Raw genomic sequence first — 12,316 nt, forward strand, 5'->3', positions numbered from 1 at the left:
TTATTCTAATGATACAGACATTCACATCGACAGACTTACGTAATAAAATATTTGCTTTGGGTGCTTTTTGGAGCGGGTAAGGCTGTTTTTAGTGGCAGACTAACTATGGCCATTGACATGCACTAGCCTAGCCCCAGCGACCTCTGCAAATAAAAGGACTGGATGAAATATTTAAAAAAGTGTCTCCACACGTCTCCAACACTCTGGCTAATGAGGTCCTATGTCCAAAATTCCAGACTGTCCCTTTAAAAATATATTTACCTCCAACAGTGCATTTCACATGACACTAATTAGATCTGGTATAGTACTTTAGGTTTCCAGCTACTGTTTTAGTACTTCTACAATTGTTAATTTATTTCCCTTTGACACAGCCTACATTTAGTCCTGACCCACTGTCTTATTCTTTAAAATACGATTACCTTATTTGGAGATTAAACAAAAATAGTGCAAGCTAAAGTTTAAATGTGTAGCTTTTCTCTCTCTTATGAGGAATCTTGAGAGGTTGAGATGTTTTGCTTTGAGCTGAGCTAGAGTGACAGCTGTAGAAGAAGTACAGTATATAAGAACAAAGTCAGAGCAGAGGGAGGGGTCTTTGTGAGCAGTATTGAACAGACAGCTGTCAGTGAGTCTGCGGGGTGAAGAGCTGCACCTGCACTGACCCTCACGCAAATCTACTGAGTACTGTGGGGCAAGAAATACAAAACACCCCAAAAACCTGCTCTCTGTTCGGAATGAAGGCCAATGTAGAGGAGTCATTGGTGCTGTAATGCAGTGCTAAAACTTCAACTTCAAATGGGTGTTAATCTTGCGTCAAACATAAAACGGAACATAAAAAGGGATTTTGTTGAAAAACTGCAAAATGAATAAGATCTTTTGAAATGTGGAAATGTGGTAGATTCAATTAACACTGGATTTTTTTGTGAAAAGTATTAACCACAAAATCTGACCTCCTTTATTAGCGGTTGTCCTGATGGCCCTTCTTCAGAGTGCAGGGTTGCAGTTTTTTTAGTGTGGCATAGCTGGGATGAAAAATCAGCACCTCCAGCCCAACACCATGGCTGTCTCTGCTGGTCTGGGAAGGCCTTGTTAACCCCCCGAGGAGCTGGGAGAAGTCTGGATGGAAACGAGGAGGAGTGCATGATAAAAGTCCTGGCCTTGGACGAGAGGTAGAAAACAAAAAAATGAATTAATGACAGGTATTTGTTATTCTTAAAGGTCTGACGCAAAAGCTTTAAGCCATGTTAGAATGCAGCTTCATCAAAAACATACCTGGAGTTGTGTTTTGTTACATTCACACATGCTTGAATAATCCTACATAATTCTGTCTATATCTCCAAAGCTCAAAATACTCTGTTCCATCTTTTGATGTCATGTAGTAGTATTCAAGTTAATGGTTACCTTTTGTTCAGTAGAGATTGGCAATTCCAGGTTTGATATTATCCAAATGATTCTAGTGAAAGTGTATGGAGTTTAAACGAGGGCATAGGTTTGGTCTCATCTTTTTGTATGATGTACAATGCAAAAACCAAACAGCACATCTTTATAAGAATAGATAACAGTGATGTAGAAGTTTGTAGCAGATTTTCCTTTGCTTGCTGGTGATGAGATATTTGTGAGGTAATGTGCATACATTTTTCCATGGAATACTGTCAATAGAGTCGGGCTGCTAACAGTGCACGAGTAGGGCTCTGTTTGGGAGGTGCACTTATATAGTAGTCACTCTTTTTCCACTGTGACTCATTATAAGACAAGTTTAATTGAAAATGAAGCCAAGTAAGTTTCTTTTGAAAAGTTTTTCAAAATTTGGTGCGTAGCATCTTAATTTACGTCTGCTCAAGCCACCATCTTCGGGTCTTGACCCTGTCCTGTTGCTTCCCCAGTTTAGGCTCCTGGCACCATTAATGACATCACTCTGTTGCAGCCAATGAAATAGCGGCAGGGGTAACCCTGTCGTCATATCACTGAACACATCTCAGAATGTCTAATAAACAAAATGTGAACTAAAGCCTGTTCAATTAATACTACTGACATCCCGTCCCTCTGCAAACCTACACCCTTGAGTTTAAAACAACAGCAACAGGGGAGCACTTCCTTTATTAACACAAGAAATCACAAGGCAGATCAGACTGTTTTCTGTTTGAGAGAAGAACTCATCTTAAATATGTAGTATTTGTGTGTTAAACATGTGAGAATGAAACAAAACACAACTAAGTTTTGTTCTTTGAAAATACCAATATCCCAGTGTCTTCAAAATGACAAGACCTTTTACTAGTAGAAGTAAACAGATGAGAACATGTAGGGTACCACTGTTTTAAAACTTTTTCTTTAATAATTCAGTTACCACCAAAGTGCTTTTTACATGACCATAATTCGATATAATCTGGTGTAGTGCTTTCAGGTTCCCAGCTAATGTTTTTGGACAGTACTCTAGTTTTAATAGTTCCCGGCAGCAGCTGTGTCTCTGTGGAAGTTTGCTCCATTTGAATATGTACATACAAAATGTGGACAAATATATTCACACGTCTCATGAAACATTCATCAGTGATCTGCAGTAATGGCCTCCTCAGCGTACGCCTCTGAAAATATATGACTTCTAATTACGACGCCATCAGGTTTATTTGGCCCCGTGATATATCATCTATAATGTGGGCCAGGATCCCAATCACAGGAGGGCTCACATGGCCTCTCTGATGGAAAATACACTGTACTTTTAAAAGCTCTTCAAACTTTTGCTTTTGATAAAATATTTAGTAAAAACTTTGTAGCACTCTGTGAAATAGTTGTAAAAAAAAAAAAAAAAAAAAAAAAGTATCTATCTATTTATCTATGTAACTTTTCTGATTTGGGGTCTATCACCTGCTTGTCTTCATGGAGATGTAATTGCTTTGCCTGAAGTGTTCCACAGTACGGCATTAAACCCATCTATGCTGTATTTATTAAAAGCACATGTTTATATTGCTCAATAATACCTTGAAAACATATGTTCTTACTGTGAGCAGGTCGTCTCTCAGCAGATCTGACCTGTAACTTGGCCTTGGAGATTTGCCTTCTTGTCCCTCTGGATATCGAAGAGTTTACTGACATTCTGTGGAAAGTTTTAAGCAAACCAAAAACATCTCCATGGTGAAAAGCTGGTGGCACACCCTCGACCACTACAAAGGTTAGATACTCTCAGAAGGCTAGTGCTGCTGTGATTTTGGCTATACAAAAACAAATTGAATGACTGATTCTTACGTGGGCAATTGTAGCTCAGTTGGTAGAGTGTTTGTCCACTGATCTGAAGGTTGGAGGTTTGAATCCTCCTCTCAACATGGCCAGGTCTACTGACACACAGGTTATTGTGGAAGAAATGAATATCATTACTGTATTTTCAGACTATAATTTGCAATTTTTTTCATGGTTTGGGTGGTCCTGCGACTTATACTCCGGTGCGACTTATATATTAAAACTTTCACACTGACAGCCGCAAGAGGGCGCTCTAGGCTTGTGTGTCAGTATCTGCTACTACTATTACTCCTGTACCACTGTTACTTCGCCCTACTGCACATGTCTTCTGCAGAAAGAGCTGCTGTCCTGTCTGGCATCATGTCAATTGCACCATTACTTCTGTGCCACTGAAAATTAAAAATTTAAGTGATTCAGTGACAACTGAAACCATCCTGTCAGAAAGGCCGGAATAATTCTAACTGGAACTGATGCTGAGTCTGATGACAGCTACACAGAAGAGGAAGTGGCAGAATTCAATGGATTTAGTGATTTGGAGTGAGATGGAGAGTTTGCTAAACTTGTTCTGTTCTGTTGTTTATGCTATAGTTATCTGAAGAACTGTTCATATGTGACGTTAACAGCCTGTTGTTCTCTGTTCTGTTGTTATTACTATGATTTGCCTTTCAAGATGAAATGTCAGTTCCTTGTCTTGGATTTGATCAAATAAATTTCCTCCAAAAAGTATGACTTACGGCGACTTAGTTATATATGTTTTTTTCTTCTTCATTATGCATTTTTTAGCTGGTGTGACTTATACTCTGGAGCGACTTATAGCTGAAAAAAACAGTACTACGTGTTATTGATGAATTCCTGTAATAATAGTACATTTGTCAATGAATTAATTTTGTCTCACACCTCAAAAAAGATGATTTCGTGACAGAGGAATGGCACCTGATGTAAAATATATAACACACGTGTACACTTAAGCCAAATCGACATGCAAATCTTTGAGAAATTAAGTGGACAAATTAATGCCAGTGTTGAACCCAAAAATGTTGATGGAAGATAGAAACTTCCACTTCCAGAAAATCCAACCCAAAAGCGTAGCAAATTATAGCCAGGAAATTGAGTAATATGCTTTTTTACTTCATATTGTTACATTCTTCGCCTGTCACATAGATTTTGTGTAATTTACTTTTTAAAGTATATTTTGAGGTTGTAAGAGAGCTTAATCACCATGTCCTTTGTGTATTAAGATCATTTTCCTTCCAAGTCTTCACTTATTGCCAACATAAAACTGAAAACCTCTGTTTGATTATGTAAACAGCAGTGAATGTATTGTATTGTGCCGTATTTAAAAAGCAGCAGATGACCTGGCCTGGTTACATTACAGTGAATGTGAATTGAGCGCTGTGGCTTTTTAACTATGACTGCAGTAGCACGTCTGCTTCCCCTCAAACTAGTACTGGCCCAGAGCTTAAACTGTGAAGGCACTTCCACTGGAACAAGAGCATTAGAATCAAATCACAGACAGGGCCTCCAACCATTCACAAAGAACACAGCGGGTCAGAGAACTTTTCACCATAAATACTACATCGACTTCAATATATAATGTATGGAACAATACATTTTGGGTGTCAGTACTTATCGGGTACTTTTATTTTGAGTTATACTACTACTCAACTAATTGAAGTGTTGTGTTCTGTTATGTATTTAGTGCAACTCATGTTTTTGTCCAGTTAAAGCGTGTTACAGGAAACAGAGACACTCATAAAATTCTCAAACTCTTGTTCTTAATAAACAGTATTTTGTTCTATGTCCGTAATTACTTTATTTGATCACAGATTTTCAAACATCTAAGCCCTTGTTCTTGAGGATCATTTGGAACTCAAGGCCAGTGGTAAGTGTTTATGAGACAGTGAAGAGTTTTGTCCTTCAGTTGGATAAAAATTACGCTCTGGCTATTGTTCCAAGAAAAATAGCTCTAACTGCACTGAAAAAAAAAAGTTGCTGGATTTGCGTAAAAAAGTTACGGACAGCGGTTGCACGCAATAAAATTATGTTTAGGCTTTGAAACTTTTTTCGAACCCCTCTACACTTATTTTTCTCGGAACATGAACATCACTTTTTCATGTTGATGAAATTTGAACAAATCATGCTGAATATGCATATTTATCTTATGGTACCTTATCATGAAATGTATAAGTATGTATAATTTAATTTAATTGATCCAATTCTGTTAAAGAATACAAAAACAGTCTTTAGTTTTCCACAGTTCTGTATTGTCTTAAACAGAATCAAACACAAAGAGAGCACAGGGACAGAGATACACAGTTTGGAGCTGGACAGTGTGAAGATTTATTCCAGTGAAGAAGCTCTGGTCTCTGTGGACACACGAATAACACATGATGATCACATTCTGATGATCTACTCTGTTGTACATGTTTAAATACACTTATAGCACTTTATTACTACAATAATGGACCAGAACAGAATCACAGGAACATTAGAACTGTATCTGCAGAAACAAAACTCACCATGTGCTGCTTTTCTTCCTCTAAACACAGTAACAGGGAGGGCATCTGGTATAAAGTCCTCCTAATGCCACATCACCTTGTACAAGTACGATAACAGTTTCAATAGGAAGTTCATTTTGAAAAAAATTAAAATAATTTTAGTTGGTTTACTTACTTTGTTCATCTGTGGTCTGTGTTTTGTTGGTTCTCAAACATCTTCCTTTTTTCTGAAACATCAACTATAACATTCATGAACTTCCCCACAGCTCCAGCAGAGCTCTGGACGTCACTCTTTGTAGACGACTCTGGAAGCAACACATTCAAATCTTAGTACAAGTGTCACACTCTTGTAGATGGACAGTCAAAAACAATTTGTTTCAAGCTGTCCTTACATTAACTCTAATTTCAAATAAAACAACACAAACATGTTTTAACAGTGACGACATTCTAGGCCGGAGAAGCACATAATAAAATCTTTGAAAAGTCTCACCTCCAGATCAGTTCTCATAATCCTCCTGCTCCACACTGTGTGTCCTCTGCTCCTGGATCTGTCCTGTGTCCTGTTACATTTGAATTTTCCCTCCAAAAGTTTTGGGGAGGAGAATTCCAGAGGGAGGAGCCTCACCAGAGATTATAATAAAGTCATGTTTCCTCAACCTGATTAAAACATGCAGGTCTCACATTGGCCACAATCAAGCGATGTTTGTAAGATTTAAACATGCTGGACAGAGAAACGTAAAAAAGTGATGTTATTGTTGTCAAATTTGTTTTTGCAATTTGAGCAACCCCTCTCGGACCGTTTTTTCAGTGTGCAAACAGGAATTTTTTAAAAATGTAACTGAGTGAGGTCTAATCACATTTTCTTGTGTGAGATCAGATACACTTACGAAGTACTATATATGCAAAACTAAAAACAATAATACTGAAGTCAGTGTAAATTATATGTTATCCACCACTTTATATTAGGGATGTGCAAAAATATCATGATACTAGTTTTGGTTATACAGTATTGTTACTCATATCACTATGAGTATTTTTTGGTATATTTTAAATTTTTTTTTTGACCGCCCTACATTTGTGTTGCTCCTTCTTGCAGGACATACACTGTGGAATATTTTTGATCATTTCACTTAGTCCCAGCTCAAACTGTACGACCAAATTGCAAGGTTTAAAAGTTCACAGCTCATGGAACTACTTCAACCCTCACGAGAAGCGACTGGATTTTCAAACAGGTTTGATATTTACTACGAATGCTCATCAGGAGCTGGTCGTGAGGTATTAATCGGTTCTCGTTACCCCATGTTTATTACACAAAGCACGATACACGATTAAGCCAAAACCGATCCCAAAAATCATCACACAAGTAAAAAATTGGCTCAAAAAGGGCACCCGGCTTTAGAGGAATGAAACAATACACTTGACATGTTCAAGATCAAGTTCAAGATGTTTTAAATAGATGTATTTCATATAAACTTTGCACAAGTAATGGTTTAACAAATAAATACTGTTGTGCGATATATCGAGTATCGCGTGAATTGCCATATCATGATGAAATTGTATCATGAGCCATGTATCGTGCATCATATTGAATCGTGAAGGACCCTGTGATTCCCAGGTCTATATATTATTTGTAAAGTTGTGTAGAGTGTGAATCATTTCATGTAGCCTATAGAAAAGCAAAAACTCCCACCCGCTTAACGATTCCAATTTGAAGCGAAATAAAAATGAATTCATATTTGCTTATAGTACTCTGTGACCTGCTGTATGTTGAAAGTACACTGGCAGTGGGAGCAATTTCTAAAGTCAAAGCAACCTGCTTTTTTCCTCTCGGACCTAAACATCACGCGGATTTGGACGAGAATGAAAGAGCATTTACATCATGGCCATCCGCGCGCCTGCTCCTGATGAGTGCGATTACCCAGCATTCATTAATACAGATCAGATGCAGAACCCCGGACCCCGCGCAGCTAATTCCACTTTAAACAAGACCAGGCCCGGTGCAGGGAGATTTCTTGGATCAGGGATTTTGAAAGAAACTGTAGCATAAAGTGAAACCAGGCGACTAATCAGCACCTGCCGGCCTTCTCCTGGACACTTGTGGACAGGAGGACAGGGGAGGGGGGAGGGGGGGGATTTACAATGATTTGTTCCGTGAGCTCAGCACCACTCAGCAGCCAAGGTGGAATTTCAATGGGAATTTATTATAGGGGAAATTGTTTACAAATCCTGCTTGTTTCCAGAGTCCGTACCAATCAAGCAGAATTCAATAGCACATCTATTTCTACGATGCTGAGACTGACTAATGTAAAAATAAGGTTCAAACACATGTAGAAATCATCAGCATCTTGATTTCTGTCTGCAATTAAGGATTCAAACATTTACATATTGTAGTTTTCGCATTACAGGTAATAAGTAGCAGTTATACTTTTAAACTTAGATAAACTTTGCTCTCAATGTGTTTTTAATTTAAAGGTGCACTGTGGAAATTTTCTGGTGGAGGTTTTCGACCTTTGCTTGTCTCCGCGGAAATGTTATTGCGTTGCCTGGGCTATTCCACAGTATAGCAAACTTATCTCCATGGAGACTAGCAGGCCAAGTTACAGGTCAGATGAGGAAAGTCGAGCGGGTTGACGGTAAAAATGCTTCCTTTTCTTGGCAAAACCTGCTGTGATTGAATAAACACAAGATAAATAAATTTAACGGCATATTGTGGAACAATCCTGGCAAAACAGTAACATCTCCACGGAGACAAGAAGGTAGCGGAACCTCCACCATAAACAGGCTGTGTCCGAACATCAACCCTAGTCCCTAACCCCTCATTTACTACATAGGCCGGCACTATTTAGCAGACTCTACAGTGTACTTATTCACTGAGTGATTTAGATATTCAGGTCATGTGACTCGGGCGTCTGGGTGAAAAAAAGTCTAGAGGCTAAACTCAGATAAAACTTGATTTCAGTCATAAATAATGAACAAATTCAAGCGGCACATAAATATTTATGGACTAATAATAACTATACAGTTTTTTATCAAGCTGCAGCTCACATTAACAGACTCCAGGAGTGTAGTGGGTGGCATGTGGGAGTATGACCATCCATCCACTTCTCCCCACACGAGATATAAAACAATAACAAATATAAAATAGCCTACAACTTAAATGTCAAACTGGAACTATTGGCAATGGTGAAAACAACCTGCATAGGCTCAAGATATCTGCAGTACAGTCCTATAGTGACCTGAGACATGAGGGGACTAGGACTGAACCAGGACTGTAAGTTTTTGGGTTCTTTTTAAAGACAATACAGTAAAGTGTATTTACCTTGTTGACAGGTTTCGGCTGCTAGCTGCAAGCCATCTTCAGAACTGACACCGGTGTTGATGGTGACGTGTCATATATCTGATGTTGTTACTTCCTGTAGAGGTGATCAGCCTGATGGACCTGGCAGGTTGCTCAGACTGACCACACCTCCCGTCAGCCGGTGTTCTCTGGAGGAGGGTGTGTGAAAGGAGGAACGCTCCGCCATCATGGTTAATGCTTGTCCATGCCTCGTTTCCTGATTTCAATGGCCTCCCTGATCCAGCGTTTGAACTTGTTGTTTTCCAATCCAGTGATCCAATCCAAATGTGGTTATTTCCAGTGAACCAGGCTGATCCCAGGACTGAACCAGGCGGACTAAAACAGGACTAAACTAGGTCTAAACCAGGTCTAAACTAGGTCTAAACCAGACGGGCCTGTGTAGACTGTTGGGTGACCACAGGTGAAAGGACCAGCGCAGAGCTCCATGCTCCACTGGGCTAAGAGCAGTCATGGCTCAATCATGCTTTGCGGACACTCTGCTTCACAAGCTCGGGGTTCTCACTCTCAAGTCCAAGATTAGACCTGGTTTAGTCCTGTTTTAGTCCTGGTGTAGTCCTCGTTCAGTTCTGGTTTAGACCTGGTTTAGACCTGGTTTAGTCTTGGTTTAGTTCCGGTTCAATCATGAGCACATAGCAGCCTATGATTTATGTGGTGTAGGTAATTATGAATGGCTTTATTTTGGCATCATTTTAGGGACAGGGGGATGTATTGTGATCGTATTGACCGGTCTAGTGGCCAACACTGGACACTAGTACATTACTGAGTGCACTACTTTTTCATCAACAGGACTTTTGGACAACAATAAAAGCAACGTAATCCCTATTTAGCGCCCTAAGTAGGCAACAGTATGGACATTCAGACACAGAGATAGTGCTGCTCCAGCTTTTACCTGGATATAATTTACTTAAACTAAAAAAAAAAGACTATAAAATTACAAGTGATCCTTTTTCATGGACCAAATTGAAAACACAGCAAATATTTGATCTCCAAGAAGACGGTAACATTAAAGGCTTGAGTTTGTTCTTTCTTCTTTTCATGTGCCTTGATCTAAATCTTATGAAGTGATATCACACCATTGTCCTTTCAGATCGACCAACTGTGTTTCAATGTAAGTCGCAGTGTATTGGACATTCCCAGTGACACAATATCAAAAGCCTGGGTTCAAATGCAACAGATGTGTTCGCTCAGTTGAATGGTACATATCTGGGGTAGCGTTGCATTCATATCAAAAGTGTTCTCTAACTTTGTACTGTGATGGGCTGATTGAATGGCCCCCTTGGCTCTGGATTACACGACTTTATAGAGTTGGTGTTAATGTTTAATACGTGCTTTAGAGTCACACATGCTTATTTCAGATCAGTGCAAGCAACTGTTGCATTTCAGAGGCCTGTGGAAGAGTTTGAACGCAGGATAAGAAGTTATTGCATAGTGCGGTTGGCGTGATGTGTGTGGAGCTTGTGTGCAGAGCCTGGGCCCGCTGGGGGTTATGGGGGATTTGCTGAGCTGTTCAAGTTTTAAGGCTGCAGAACGCTGGGTTTTATGAGAGTCTTGTTTGTGCCAGGATCAGAGAAGCTAATTCATAAGACAACTGTGTCCACTGTGTAAACAATCATGCAGAAAAAAATGTATAGATGCTCTGTGGAACTTTTCTGGTGGGGGGTCTGCTACCTGTTTGGTCTGTAATATCAGGTATGGCATTAAACATATCCATCTTGCATTTATTCAATAACATGGGTTTTTATTGACCTAAAACTACTGTGAGTGGACATGCCTATCCACAGATCTGACATGTAACTTGGCCCTGTGGTGTCACCTGCTGTCTCTGTACATATAACTAAGTCTAATGGCATACTATGGAACATATCAGGCCTGTCTGGTATCTTCTGCAGTATGTCACTATGTAAAAAAGCAGGTTTCGGACCCTCCACCAGAAAAGTTACACAGTACATCTTTGACATAATGTAATATATTCAAAACAGAGCGAACTTTTGAGATATAGACAGACAAACTAATTGTAAAAATCAATAAATGATATACAAAAGTTATTAAAGATACACTACATAACAAGTGTCCATCGCCCTATTTGTCTTCAAGATGCTATTGCTTTGTCTGGAATGATCCTCAGTACAAGGGCGTAGGGGACATGTCACAACCAATATTTGGGGAAGACAAAATAGTTCCTACCAATATTTGACTTTTTTTTGAATAAACAAAAATATAAATTTATATATTTCCAAACTCAAGAGTATTAATTTAACACATTTTAGTTCACATTTTGTTTATTAGACATTCTAAGATGTATTCAGTGATATGACGACAGGGTTACCCTTGCCGCTATTTCATTGGCTGCAACAGAGTGATGTCATTAATGGTGCCAGGAGCCTAAACTGGGGAAGTAGCAGGACAGGGCAGCACCTGAAGATGGCAGCTTGAGCAGGGGTGAGTGAAGACGCTGTTCACCAAACTTTGAAAAACTTTTCACAAGCAACTTACTTGGCTTCATCTTCAGTTAAACTTGCCTTATTATGAGTCACCATGGAAAAAGAACGACTATCTCCACAACTGCACCTCCCAAATGGAGCCCTACTCGTCCTCTGCTCGAAGCAGAACTCTGTTGACTGGATTGCATGGAAAAATGTACGGACATTACCTCACAAATATCTAATCAACAACAAGCAAAGAGAAATCTGCTACAAACTTCGACATCACTGTAATCTGGTAAAGACTCAACTTAGAAGGGCAATGGACACAAACTGTACATTTTGCGAACTGAAAAATGAAACCACCTCTCACTTATTTTGGACCTGTCCAGACTCTGTGTGTTTTTGATAAGAATTCATAAAATATATACACAACTTCTTATCCCATTTTACCCTTTCTTATAAAGATGTGCTGTTTGTTTTTTGCAGTGCCCATCATACGAAAAGTAAACAATATTATATAATTAATCTGTTGATCAAGTAACCTATCAGTTGGTTTCACCAAAACTGAGACCAAACCTACACCCTTGCCTCAGTATGACATTACAATTTTTCTGTATCAATAGAGACAAGTAGATGATGTGACCAAGACAAATTGAACGTCAGATCTGTGAAGAGGTGACCTTGCTCACGGTAAGAATGTGTGTATTTTTTTAATCAATAAAAGACAAAAATGTTAATGACATTACCCATACTCGTCAGTGAAACATTTCGAGGCAAAGCAATATCGCCATGGAGACAAGAAGGTCAGTGCT

At 39.1% G+C, this 12,316-nt stretch overlaps 1 long non-coding RNA gene across 1 annotated transcript; it reads right to left on the minus strand.

Annotated features, from left to right (window-relative positions):
* Positions 1-5,743: 5,743 nt before the first annotated feature.
* Positions 5,744-6,370, minus strand: LOC129408996 (uncharacterized). Its single transcript, XR_008632225.1, has 3 exons — positions 6,214-6,370; positions 5,899-6,028; positions 5,744-5,820 (listed from the first exon to the last, which is right to left on the minus strand). It is a non-coding gene; the product is annotated as an uncharacterized LOC129408996 (long non-coding RNA).
* Positions 6,371-12,316: the final 5,946 nt, after the last annotated feature.

This window comes from Boleophthalmus pectinirostris, unplaced genomic scaffold (genome assembly GCF_026225935.1).
Source record: "Boleophthalmus pectinirostris isolate CB_2022bp ecotype Guang Dong unplaced genomic scaffold, ASM2622593v1 HiC_scaffold_1, whole genome shotgun sequence".
NCBI lineage: Eukaryota > Metazoa > Chordata > Actinopteri > Gobiiformes > Gobiidae > Boleophthalmus > Boleophthalmus pectinirostris.